Source organism: Amblyomma maculatum, chromosome 1 (genome assembly GCF_055883805.1).
Source record: "Amblyomma maculatum isolate TAMU_Amacu chromosome 1, ASM5588380v1, whole genome shotgun sequence".
Taxonomy (NCBI): domain Eukaryota; kingdom Metazoa; phylum Arthropoda; class Arachnida; order Ixodida; family Ixodidae; genus Amblyomma; species Amblyomma maculatum.
The window spans coordinates 224,764,190-224,778,003 of NC_139344.1; the positions used below are offsets into that span (position 1 = coordinate 224,764,190).

General features: G+C 46.5%; 1 long non-coding RNA gene across 2 annotated transcripts; it reads left to right on the top strand.

Annotated features, from left to right (window-relative positions):
• The first annotated feature begins 7,175 nt into the window (after window positions 1-7,175).
• On the top strand, window positions 7,176-9,891 carry LOC146205750 (uncharacterized). 2 transcript variants are annotated; one of them, XR_014704250.1, is made up of 5 exons: window positions 7,176-7,691; window positions 7,857-8,000; window positions 8,148-8,294; window positions 8,435-8,568; window positions 9,698-9,891. It is a non-coding gene; the product is annotated as an uncharacterized LOC146205750 (long non-coding RNA). The 2 variants fall into 2 exon arrangements; XR_014704251.1 differs by having other exon boundaries at window positions 7,861-8,000.
• Window positions 9,892-13,814: the final 3,923 nt, after the last annotated feature.

Here is a 13,814-nt window from a genome sequence, read left to right on the forward strand (position 1 = left end):
ATGATGGACACCGTTCTCTCTGGACTGAAGTGGCAAACGTGCTTAGTGTATCTTGACGATGTCGTCATTTTCGCGGCTAGTTTTGAGGAGCACCTTGACCGACTGCGAATGGTACTACAGGCACTGCGTTCAGCCCAACTGACGATAAAACCACAGAAATGCCATTTCGGATTCCAGGAGCTCCGCTTTCTTGGCCATGTTATTAGTTCTGAGGGCGTGAAACCAGATCCCGACAAGACTGCTGCTGTGAAAAAGTTTCCGCGCCCAACCGACAAAAAGTCCGTTAGAAGGTTTTTGGGGCTTTATGCCTATTACAGGCGTTTCGTAGATAATTTTTCAGTGATCGCCGAGCCTCTTACGCGTCTTACCCGAGACAATGTTCCTTTTGCGTGGCAAGATCAAGAGGATGCTTTCAACGAGTTGCGCCGGCGACTGCAGGCCGCCCCGATACTTGCCCATTTTGACGAAAACGCCGCTACGGATATCCATACCGATGCCAGTAATTTTGGACTCGGTGCCGTTCTGATTCAGTGGCAAAATGGCACTGAAAAAGTTATCGCTTACGCAAGTCGCTCTCTTTCAAAAGCAGAGACAAACTACTCAACCACGGAAAAGGAATGTCTCGCGGTAGTTTGGGCCATAACTAAGTTCCGACCCTATATTTACGACCGACCTTTTAGGGCTGTGAGCGACCACCATTCGTTATGCTGGCTAGCCAACCTCAAAGACCCCTCTAGACGGCTTGCAAGGTGGAGTCTCCGTCTCCAAGAATACGACATTACGGTTGTATACAAGAGCGGCCGTAAGCACAGCGACGCCGATTGCTTGTCTCGTGCACCAGTTGATGCTGCCCCTCCCGACAGAGAAGACGATGACTTCCCGTTTCTTGCTGTCGTCACGACCACCGACATGGCCCAGCGTCAACGGGCTGACCCCGGTTTACGCCCGCTTATTGAGCATCTCGAAGGCCTTGATGTAGCTGTCCCACGTGCTTTTGCACGGGGTTTATCCTCCTACAGCATTCGCAATGGCGTCCTATATAAGAGAAACTTTCAGCACAACAAGGAAACCTTTCTTCTAGTTGTGCCGTCCGACCTCAGGCCAGAAATCTTGCACGCATGCCACGATGAGCCTTCGGCTGGACATTTAGGAGTCACGCGAACATTAGCACGCATTCGACAAAAATACTATCCCAAGCATCCTTGGCCGACCATTTACGTGTGGCCGACGTTCGGAAAATGGTCGGGAGCCTACTTAGTCGGCTAGTAAACCACGGCAAGCGGTCGGCCCGGAGGTAGCCGCTAGCCATTTCGGCAAGTAGTTCGCAGCGGGCTTTGGCCCGACTTTTTGGCCGGACTAAATGCCGGGCACGGCACCAGGTTAATGGCAAGAGTGCGGCAATGCGTTGGCCCGACTGTTGAGGCGGTACATTGAAAAAAGGTTATGAAGAGCATGACTGCTACTTTTTTTTTTTAAATTTGCCTGTTACTCGGCTTTGGTTTTTCGCGATGTTATGTAATTTGCGCTTAGTATGGAACAAAATGATACATGCTATTTATTGTAAATGTTTTGTTACATTAATTAATGCTATTGTTTGTTTAACTTGTCGCTCACATTTTTAGTGAACCTTATAGCTGTTAGTAAAATTATTTACCGAGTTCTGATAAACAGCACGCCACAAGGTGACCGCGATTTCATGTGTAGATCATGTCATTATACATTATACTGTTTGCTTATTACGAAGCGCAGCTGTAGGTGATGTAACATCAGTTATATTTTTGGCGCACAAGCTCCCGTACACCCCATTTAGCCCGTATCACTCACTGAAATTCGCTATATGGCAGCTGGGCACTTGAGTAGACGCAACTTCGCATTGTAAGGGAGGAGAAGGCTATTGTGTAAAATAAAAGAAGCGGACAGAAGAGAAAAAGCACACGGGGGGGGCAGAAATTATGCGTAGGGCACTGGCAAGCCTTGGCCGCGGCGAACGCTCCAGCAGGCAAGCAGAGACAAATTCTAAAAACACTACTTCGCAGCAGGAGAAGAGAAATGCGTACACGGAGGGAGACTCGGACGAAACAAAACCGACCTCACGCTCGGACGTTTCGAAGGAAGGGCGGAAAAGAGGGGGAAAATGGGAAGGGCGGGGCAACTGTGTCACCCCCGCAGCTCGAAAGTTGGTGGCGAGCGTTCCTGACTGGGCGAGAGAAGAAATGTATACACGCCGACTTTGAAGAGAACATGCAGTTTTGTGGTATTTGTATACTATTTTTGAAGGAGCTCTTTTCGAACAAAGTTGTCTTACGATCAAATACATGAAGAAAAAAAAACGAAGGAAAATGATTATTGTCCAGGTTATTAATCGCATACTGTTTTTCTCAAAACAGTCTGGTAAAGCTAAGAGCCGCAAGAAAACAGGCCAGCGTCCTTGTCATTTGGTTTTGTTTCTTTGCGTGTGGCCCATTCATCCTCTTTTACGACCTGCCGGGGTGGGACGGGCGGCTCTTTTCATTTTTTTTTTTTTCGGAAGTCGGAGGGGCGCATTTTCGCAGCGAGCGGTCCGATTCTACACCGGAAACTAACCCCCTCTCCTCCCCCGCTTCTTGTCAACAGTTCTTGGAAGACTCGGCAGCTTGTGCTCGTGGGTGCGTGCGTGCTTTCAAGTTCGTTGCAGAAGTGTAGAGCGCGACCAAGCGACGATCTCGAGCGCGCGAGGACGCTGTACGTGCGAACGAAATGTTGGAAATGAGAGCGCGTTTTCCAAAGTTGCGCGTTATTAGTTAAAATTACAAGACAGTCAACTTTGTTACCTTCAATAACTAGGCGCTGGACAACCAGACCTCTTTTTCATTCGCATTTATATATTGTCAGGACAAGTGACTGTAATAGTTTTCAACCGCTGTATCCTTTCAGTAACTCCGCCAAGCCATCCTGAAGTAACGCGCTCCTCCGGCGCGTTTGGACAAAAAAAAATCGAAGATGCTCCGCTTTTTCTGTTTTTCTGTTTGTTTGTTTTTTCCATTTTTCTTTTTGCTCAATAATGGGAGTGTGGTTTCATAGGAACGATACAGTTGATTTTTATTTATTTTATTAGTATTTCGCTTTTGTTTTACAGATTGTTTTGAATTATGGCTTCTATATTTTCTTGCTTGTTACTGTCCACTCCTGGTCCGCGAGAGACATATTTTCTCAACGCATCCTGCATATCAATATGAGTTTGAGACCCCTATGTTATACAGAGTGATTGAAAATTAATAATATTTATTGAGAGCTACACGAGGTACGCGCAATAAAAGAAGCTAATTGAAAAGAATTCTTTCCTGAAGCAGCTGCCGCAATTTCGGGTTTTTGTTGTGGCTTCAGACTAATAATATGGAGAACTTTTAGTTTTAAGGCGTGAACATGTATCGGAAGGGATTAAAGCGAATTATCTGTCGTACGTACTAAGCCGAGAGATCGCTTGTAGAATAGCCCTGCATGTGGAAGGAATGCTGCATAGGTCCAGAAACTTAAGACTTCTGCTTGAAAAGTACCGGGATAAGAGAGTAGAAACGATCATGACGTCATAGGCGTGAACTTCAACCATTTACTTAGCAGGGAACCAAAGAAATCTTATTGATAAACATGGAAATAGCAAAGCACACTGGGACAATAAATAATGTTTCAGTAAAACAGCAAACAGTACCGAACATATAAGGTAGCGGCAAGAAATATATAATGCAGTGAGTTTCTGGTCACACGTTGTATATCAATAATGCGCAGCTGCAACAGAACTCCCTCGGGAGCTCTGACCACCTAACAAATTTCCAGACAGTCGATTGCTCGATCCTTTGTGCTCACACATATACGCGTGAGCCGCAGGCTTGCGTCTTTCAAGACAAGAACCGAGTTCAAATCACTTCGATGTACAAGTGACCTTCCTGAGTTTGATGTGCCGCGTCAACAACCTCCGGATAAAGCTTTGCTCTCCAAGAGCTAACAGATGGCTATATCTAGGTGAGACGCACTAGCATGGGGAACAGTAGACAACGGGGTCACCGAAAGAATACGATCGACCGCGTTCCTATTCTGCCAAATGATCAATCCCACGGACTTCACTACACGTTGTTCGAACGCTTCGCGCGGCCTTCCACTGTGCGACGAAAAAGCTCACGGCGCTAGGCAGCGGAATGTCCAAGCTGCGACACAGTCCTTAAGGACACGTGTGTGAGACTCGACCTGACCAAAGTTGATACAGTGCAGATCAATATGCCAGCTGTAAAGCCTGTTTAATTTGGTGGGGATCGAATACGCCACACTCAGTGCGCCACCGAAAGTCTCTTACAGCATGCGGGAGATTGGGTGCAACAGGCGTCTCCCACTTCGCATACCTTTGGCACATATGTGTAGGGGCGCAGAATAGCAGAGCGCTTCGCAGAGATTAGATACTGCTATGGCTATCCATGCTCCGTCTACGAACATCTCCTCTAACTATGCGAACACGTGCGCCTGCTTCCCCTGACCATGCACTACAAACATCTGCCTTCTACTTCCAAGCCCGTATAAAAGTTAAGGCCGCCCAACGTAACCTATGTGATCCACTAACTCGGATACCCAATAGCGCACAACAAAGGGCATAATGAAGACAAGGCGGAACCCAAATAGGCGCCACCACCTAGCTATAGTGAAAATATAATCAAAGTAGATTGACTTTGCAAGAGGAATACACAAGAAAACACGTGCTAAGCCATGCAGGGTCGTATCATTGGGAGGCTGGATCAATAAACAATCAAGGAACACAGATATGGGAAAGTTGGCACCTGTGTGCACTAGGCTTTATCAGAAGTATCGCGCATACGTTAATTAGCTATAACTTTAGGATGAACAAGATGTCCGAGATTATTGAGTTAATATCTATCCCTAGTGTGACTATTGTGACTCATGCACGTACGCACGCACGCACTTACGCACGTCTGCAGTCGCACAGAGTAAATTGTTCCACGACCTTACACAGTGGTACGATGGAATAGTTAATAATAATTGAAAGAAGGAAATAAAAATTAGGGGGACGCTCAAGCTTCCCCTTAACGTTTGACGGGATACAACGCCTTCTCATTCTTCTCTCTATCTCTCTATTTCGGTGGACAACCGCAGTTAATTGCAAATTGGTTATAGGAAAGTAAAGGCGCAGCATCTGTCACAGATCCCGGTGGGAACCTGGACCGCATCTGCATATTTACTACCACATTCCGAATATTTCAGACAAAACTCGACGATACTCAAGCGAAAACCGGGTTAGCGAGGTGGCTTTTGGACCAAATGAGCTGTAACGCTTCGCATATATATGCTGCACTCTCGATAGACGAAACTCGGGTATATTGCCGACATGAGGATAAATGGAACAGCTTGGGACAAATATTTGCCCGCCTCAGTTAAAACACGGGGATTAGGAAAGCTTTAGTCCTTATATATCAATATGCCGAGGCCGACTGTGTTTATCCAGAACACAAATGTGGTCCTGATAGTTTTCAAATAAAAATGAAAGGCACGCAAAGAGCCGATCGCCCGGACGATTCGCCTGTCGAACGTAACTTCCTGCGAACACAAGCATTGTGCAAAAAGTAACATTTGGTTCTTTTGAGAAAATTCAAAGGGATTGCGTTTTGAGAATCCCGCGCAACATGACGAGGATCGATCGGTTCCTGCACCAGTGGCGGTCTACATTGTTAAATTCTTCAACGTCAGCCTCACACGCAGAAATATGGTATGAAATGCCAGAATATATATAAAGTTCCTCGAATCCCCTTTTCCCCAGCCGCGTATTCACTGCTGCTATAATATATCATTAAATAACATTGTCCATATCAAAGTAAAGTCTCCTGCAATACCGCAGGTTTCCCCTCTACATTCCATGAGGCAGTCGGCTTAGCAGGAGAAAAGTGGAAAATTCGTATCATTGAAACAGCTATTTTTATGCAACATTGAGTTATACCGCGTGCATGATATATATTGACACTATATCATTTGAGCCTGCTGATAGAAATATACATTGTGCAACAGGATGAAATTAACTGTTATTTATACATATTTTGAAATAACGCTTTAACCGCGCGCTAATTGAGCCGCGGCGGGTATGGTACACTCTGTGGTTGATCGCGAGTTGTCATGAACTTATGCTTGAATTTGTGAACTGGTAGGCGCTGATTGTCTGTTTGAAGCATACTTAGTATTAAGTGCCTAAGATTTGCGCGGTAACTGCTATGAACCTACGAATGTAATTGTCCATTTTTTTTTTATGGTTAAATGGTAACCTCTGAATTTAAACAACCTCATCATAAAGTTAACCTATAACATAACTCTAAGCAAACCCACGGTAAACCGAAGAGATCACGTGCCTTTAAGGTTTATATGTTAACCGTCAATTACTTTTGCCAGTGCCATCGAAACCTATCAATCCTAAACGCCCTTAAATTCGTTTCGCAGCCTCCGTGAGTTTACATTTCGTACGGGGTCAAGAAAAGAGGCGGTGAGCTTTTATGAGCTTTCATCCGGATCCGGTGCACTTCGCCCTGCGACCTTCTACTGATTTTCATGCATCCCTAGAACAAATGGACAAAATATATTTTTGTCAGAAACTTGCAGCAGTTACTATGTGATTCAATCGTTATTTACCAGCTTGAGCTCGAAGTCACGGGCTTTAGTCGAGCTGCAGAAGCCGCATTATGATGGAAACCAAACGCGAAAACGGAAATGTGGTTTGCGATTAATATGACAGCCCGAGGGACTCTAAATAACCCACGTACTGCTTTGGGAAGTATAAATCCGCATGGACTATGTAATCTCTGCAAAAGCACTCATAATATACAGTGTTCTGCAACTTAACCGTCTTGGAAAAGTTTCCAAGACGGTTCCGATAAAGTTACTGAACACTATATACGTAGCCAGGTCTTGCTATTTTGGCTAAATGAAGCTGCAGGTGTTCTACTGCCCCACACTTGGTTTATGTGGAAGATATTCGGTTAAAAGAACATTACATACATTCACTCCAAGCCATATTTTTTTCATGCAAAGAACTACAGCCGCTGGTATCAAGACGGGGGTTCTACAGAAGCCATAGAAAAAAGAAAAGAAAAGAAAAGAAACTACCTCGACGCTTCTTGAACGACGAGGGAGGGGGGGGGGGGGGATGGGGGAGTACGTGAAAAAGAAAGAAAACTGCTTCTCGCTGCGCGGGACCCGCTGCCCCCCATCGGCCCATCTCTTTTCCTTGCGGCAAAGCGGAAAGAACCACGGGGAGGCGAAAGGCATCGAGGCACCCTACCGCGGGGGGCGACAGGAATGCCGAAGCAGAGAGAGATAGCGCGAAAAAAAAAAAAAAAAGAATTGCATGCACCGCACACAGGGAGATTCTCGCTGCTTTTTGCAGCTTCTCTCCCCCCCTCCTCCCTTCTTGAGGTCACATGTCCAAATGGCGGGAAAACACATCCCGCGCGAGCTAAGATGCGCGGCCGCGGCGTCACTCAGTCGACGGCCAGCCTCCGTGTGGGCGCGATGCGTACTGCCTAATCTTATCGTCCGCTTTTATTTCGCGCAAATTCAATCTGTCTCAACCTCCTGGTGCAGTCAGCGTTTGAAAAGAACAGCCCATATATGCAGCTGATGATTGCAGCCGCTTGTACAGATTCTTCGTGCCGAAGTTCACCAAAACATGCGTAAGTACATGATCTTTCGGTCTTGATCAGAGGAGCTTTTTGCTAGATTCGATATTATACTGAACATAATAATGTATTGTTTTGGAGCATATGTTCGTCTTGTTATATACCCCTTGCATCTTTCTTCATATATATATATAATTGGTGTGGGCGCTGATCGCGCAGGAAGACTTGCTGAGCCGTTTGGAAACAAGGCTGCGGCTGGCTGCGGTGGCAGAATTGGCTCATTTTGCAGTCTGGGTCCTTCGGTATCTCCTGCCCCAAAATGCTCGCCTTTTAACATGGAGGGACACTCACTATACCGATCAGGTAAGTCCAATTAGCACATATTTTGTTCGATACGACAATATACTGCAACTGTTTCTGGAGCGCGTATATATATGCGCATCTTGTTACTACGTGCATTTTTTTTTTTTTTTATAATCGATGTGTGCGCATTTCGCTCTGATTGCGCAGGAAGACGTGCTGAGCCGACTTGGAAACGATGCTGTGGCGGTGGAATTAGCTCTTTTCGCTGCAGTCCGAGGTCCGATCTCCTCTGCCCCAAAACGCCCGTCTTTCACTTCATATCGAAGTGCATGCACTGACATGTATACCCATCAGGTAAGTCAAATTAGCGCTGATTTTCTTCTATACGATAATGAACTGCAACTAATTATGTATTGTTTTGAGACTTATGCGCATCTTGTTACTGTAAATGCATATTTTGTAATTGGTATGCGCGCCTTGCGCTGATCGTGCAGGGAGGCGATATCAGCTGATCTGGAAACTGGCTGCGACAGTGGAAGCTCGTTTCGCCGAAGCCCGAAGTCCTTGGTCTCCTCTACACTAAAACGCTGGCCTTTCACTTCTTTATGGCGGTGCACTTGCCGGACAGGTATTAGCGCTGATTTTGTTTGAAAAATTCGATTATCCGACTCACATCGATGGGACGCATGCAACCCAGTTAAATGTCAAATGCTATCACTGATATAAATATTGCAGCACCCCTCGCCATAGGAGCGATCAGAAGCTGTACAAGCATCATCGCTGCTGCCAAGCAAGCTCGTGCCAGGGCTGAGTACAATGTTTATGCCGTGTTTATTATTATTATTATTATTATTATTATTATTATTATTATTATTATTTTGCTGCTGTAATGATGTCTATACGTGAAAATTGATGATTGAGTGATGCGGTATGCTGGCAAGGTAAGTGAGCCAGTGCGTTCATTTTGTGGATTTTGGAATCATATATGTGATGCACACAGATCTGAGCCGTTTCACATTGATTTTGCTCTGTGCGCTTGCTTTCTGGGCAAGCAGTTGTATTTTCATCGTGCGGATTATTTCCTGGTGCTTACATGCTCATGAGGTGTTCAGCTAACCTGTTTCAAGCTTTAAAAATTTACAACGGGTTCTATAAGCTTCTAAGAGTTGGGCTGTCTAAATAGCCGAATTTTTAAAATAATGCTCGGTTGTTAAATAACGAAAATAAATCAGATGACTTATCGTTAAATATCCGGTCGCTTTTGCTGTAAAAGTTCCATCTAGTTTGAGAAAATTAAGCTGTATTCTACGGAATAAACTTATTGTAGGTTTCATGTAAATATCGCGGAAACTGTTTGTTCAGCCGCGTTGGAATCCCTCATACGCGCTCTATGACAAGCGCGGACACTTGGTTTTGCTAGAATTATTAAATTGCAGCATTAGCATTCAAGAACGCGCTTCGGGAGGATAAGGTTTGACTGCGCTACGGTTTCAAATTGCAACATCATGACTCCAGCAAAACGAAGTGATCGCGCCTTTCTCGCGGATTCACGGATCCTGATTACCTATTGCGGCTTTGCGCTAATGCGTTTTCAGTAGGGTCGCATGAAGTCAAGCGCATAAAATATATTGATGTGATAGTGCAGTTGGTGGCAGTGAGCAGACATTATTTTTTCTACCTTTCACCCTATATTTGCCTGCAATGTAAAAGTCTAGGCGAAAAGGAAATATTTCATTAAAACACTTGTCTTCGTACAGCTGACCAAGATGGAACCTGCCGCAGATCCGACCAGTCGCAGACATCAAGTGATCGACAGGCTGCCAAAAGAAGGAGACCAAGCCTCAAGCCCATCTTCCATATGTGGCACACGCGCAGTCATATATCCACGCTTATTAAAAAGCAAATCGCGAGCTTTTTCTGAACGCTGTTGACAAATAAATTTTTCACCAAATACTGCAGCTTTTGTTTCTTCATGACATCAGAAAAGCTACTGCTTTTCTTGATGCATTTGTATGTGCTACCCCGTTATATATGCATGGCCCACGATATATTAAATGCATGGCATGATACCTGCACGAGGGGCGATGCCGGCCACTAACCGGCGTCGGGAAGCAACCGGCCGACGTATGGTCTTTCGTCAGCAAAATGCTAGGGCAGACGAGCGGCCGACCATTCAGTAACGCTGGCAGACGGCAGGCCCACGTGCGGCAGGTGGTCGGTCACGTCGGGCCAAAAGGTTGGGCCGTAGTCGATTGCCTAAAATCGGCCAACGTTAGGTCAGTGTCAATCCCCGACGCCGGCCCTCATTCGGGTGCCGAAGGTCGGCCGGCCACTTTTTGGTCGGCGAGAAAGGTCGGCCCTATCTTTTGCCACACACTTTTTTTTGCTTGGGATTGGCCTAAGTTGCTGCCTTCAGTCCAGCACTACGTGAGAATATGCCGAGATTGCCAGCGGCGAAAGACACCTCCGCTGAAGCCTGTAGGGCTCCTTCAGCCGATAACTCCGCCAACAGCCCCTTTCCAGCAAGTGGGTATGGATCTTTTGGGCCCTTTCCCAACGTCCGCATCAGGGCACAGATGGATAGTAGTGGCGACGGACTACTTAACGCGATACGCCGAGACACAGGCACTTTCCCGTGCAACTGCTGCAGAAGTAGCCCAGTTTTTTCTTAAGACCATCGTACTGCGCCACGGTGCCCCATCGGTTATTAGAGAGTTTTAGCTTACCGTGATCCGCGATCCGCTACTGGGATCCGCCACCGCGCGTTCCACTGCGCATGCCCAGACCCCCCTTGACGCCGATAGATGGCGCCACATACTGGATGTCGGCACACAGACCTGCCGCGTCCGGACCAATCAGCTTGCCCGCCCCGCCCACGCGCGGTAGAGAACCACGGTGGCGGATCGCGGATCACGGTAAGCTAAATCTCTCTATTATCACTGACCGCGGTACAGCCTTTACGGCTGAACTAATGCAGGCTCTCTTCAGTCTTACCCGCACAAGTCATCGTAGGACTACTGCTTACCATCCGCAAACAAACGGACTGACTGAACGCCTCAATAGAACGCTTGCAGACATGATTTCCATGCACGTCGACGTTGAGCATCGCACGTGGGATGAAGTCCTTCCGTATGTAACTTTTGCATACAATACGGCTGAACAGGAGACGACGCGTCTTGCACCATTCCAGCTAGTCTACGGTCGTCCCGTCACCACAATGTTGGACGCTATGCTACCCATAAGTCATGGCGACGATGTCACCAACGCCTATGCAGACGTCGACGTATTTCTACAGCGGGCCGAAGAAGCGCGCCAGCTCGCACGACGCCGTATTCAACAACAACAACATCGCGATGCCAGTCGGTACAACCTCCGACACCGAGACGTTCACTACCAACCTGACGATCTTGCATGGGTGTGGACACCAGTGCGCCGTCGAGGACTCTCCGAGAAACTACTTCGCCGTTACTTTGGGCCATACGAGGTCATTCGGCGTCTTAGTAACGTGACTTACGAAGTTGTTGCTCGGAGCCAGCGACCTTCAACACGGCGGCGCTCAAGTGCTGAAACTGTTCATGTAGTGCGGATGAAACCGTATTATGAGAGGCAGTGATCTTTTGCGCGTGTGCAGGTTTGTGTTCCCTGCTTCTCCTGTGTGCATAATCTGAGGATATTCCCAGCGTCGAGTCGCCGCTTTCGAAGAGGGGGGGTAATGCCGCGTGCCTCTCTGAAAAGAGGACAAAGAAGAACAGAGGACAAAGAGGACGAAACTGAGTGTAGCGCGTGGAACTGTTCCGATCAGTGATCGCTGCCTTGTACCCGTTACAGTATTAACAAGCATGGGTTTAAAGCTACGTCAATATGATAATCTAAGAGCAGTGTTAGACATAAGCTCAGTATCTTGCACTATAAGATGCTGCATGGCTCTAGTGTAGCTTTGGCATTATCTAGCTGTCAATAATGCAGTGAAGTTCTCAGGAGCCTTTGAATATTTGTAAGGACACAGCAATAACAATTTTGCTTTCATCTTACTTTTACTCAGCTCGTTTTTTTTTATAGCCTGTGATATGCATGACCTGCCAGTATACTTGTTTTGAATAAAAGAAGACGTTGCAGTCACCGGAGCTCACTTCCCAGCTGTTTCACGGCGGAGGTATGTCAAATTCGTGCCAGAGCAGCGCAGAACAACCGGTCAGTAAAAAGACAAGTGGTGATTTGTTTTTTTTTTTGTCTTTTATCTCCTTCTTGTCCGGTTGTATCGGTCTGATTCGTGTACGTATAACCCGCACCTGAGAAAATATGGTGAAAAAAAAAAAGTGCGGCTTATACACGACACGAGTACATACGTATTTTCCGGAATGGGTCAGCTGCCGTCATTTAGCGGCATGGTATGCAAGCCTAGTTTGTTTTTGCTGCATTTCCCCATTTTCTGTCCTTTTGGGTTATTTATTACAAGTAGAATTTTTTAGCTGTGAACGCTGTATCAGTATTGCCCACCGCACGTACAGCCTGCGTTGTGAATCAAATTCGCAAGCCACGTGAATACAGGAGCGATAAATTTAAGGAATACGAACAGTGCGGTGTGCACGCACTACTTCGTTCGCATCGTGGTTGTACCTAAGAAAAAGAGGCTGGAGTCACACGTAATTGTATACTAAAAAAGTCTAGTTAGTCTTTTTGTTACCACTCTGGCACAAGCACTTTCAAAATAAATGCAAATCACACATATCTCACTTTTTTTATTGAGCGAGACGTAGGCTACTTTCATCAATCGACGTAACGTGCTCCATGCGTGTTTTTCCAAAGGCTTAGCTGGTACTTAGATTTGGTAAACTATTACGAATAAAGGGTCACGGATAAAACTCCGCGGTTCCACTATCTTTAAAACTTCGCTCTTTTCGCGTTGTTGCGCGAACACAAGTAAAAGACATTACCTAGTGTAGTTAAGAATCTGTAAATATGACTGTTATCAAGATCTACTACCAAACACTCGTTATATGCGAAATCCAGGTAAGTACTTTTTTTTTTCGAAAAGTTTGCCACAAGACAAAAGTTGAGAAAGGGGGAATGGGATGCAGGAGATAGAAAGTTAAAAGAAGGAGTGAAGTCCAGTTGCGCTTATGTATTCGCAGAGGTTGACAGTGTAGCGCTTGTCCATTGTCCACTTCTCATAATCACAATCGCGATTCCACCGCAGGCCCACCTTCATGAGTATCCGTTGTCTAATGTGAGTCGTTGATGGACACGTCCACAACAAGTGACGCACATCGCAGACGTCAGGTGCAGTGTCACAGTGAAGGCACCTGTCAGTCACTGGCTGATCTTCATCCCGCCATCGATGTCGTACAGGTGGGGTCAGAGCCACAGCCGCCCCTGCCCGTACTATTGAGACACGAAAGTCTCCGCGCCGCAGTTCAAAACTGTCGCCAAACTACGCGGTATTCATATACAGTGTTCTGCAACTTTATCGGAGACGTTATGAAAAATTCTCCTGCCTCAACCGGAGGTTCATTCGCACTGAAACCGCGCACAAAGCTTGCGCGCTATTGTCCCTTTTGTTGTGTAGTAAGTCTTACAGTGGTTCTTACCTGGTTTGGTCCCGCATGATAAGAAACCAGAAACGTCTGTGACGAGACTGAAGAAGCGAAAGACAATTTTCCGCCGAAGGGCAGCGGTGGCGCCATCTAGCATCATTAAAAAAAACGTGCCATGCTTGCCCACCAATGGGGTATGTTTCCACCTCCTGCTGCGACTCGGTGGGGTCGCCACCACCCCATTGCATCGCCTCTGCTATCGCCGGTCGCGCGCAGGTTGAAACGCTCTTCGCTCCGCCCTCATCATTGCAACCGGCAGGTCTCGACATTTCACCCCTAT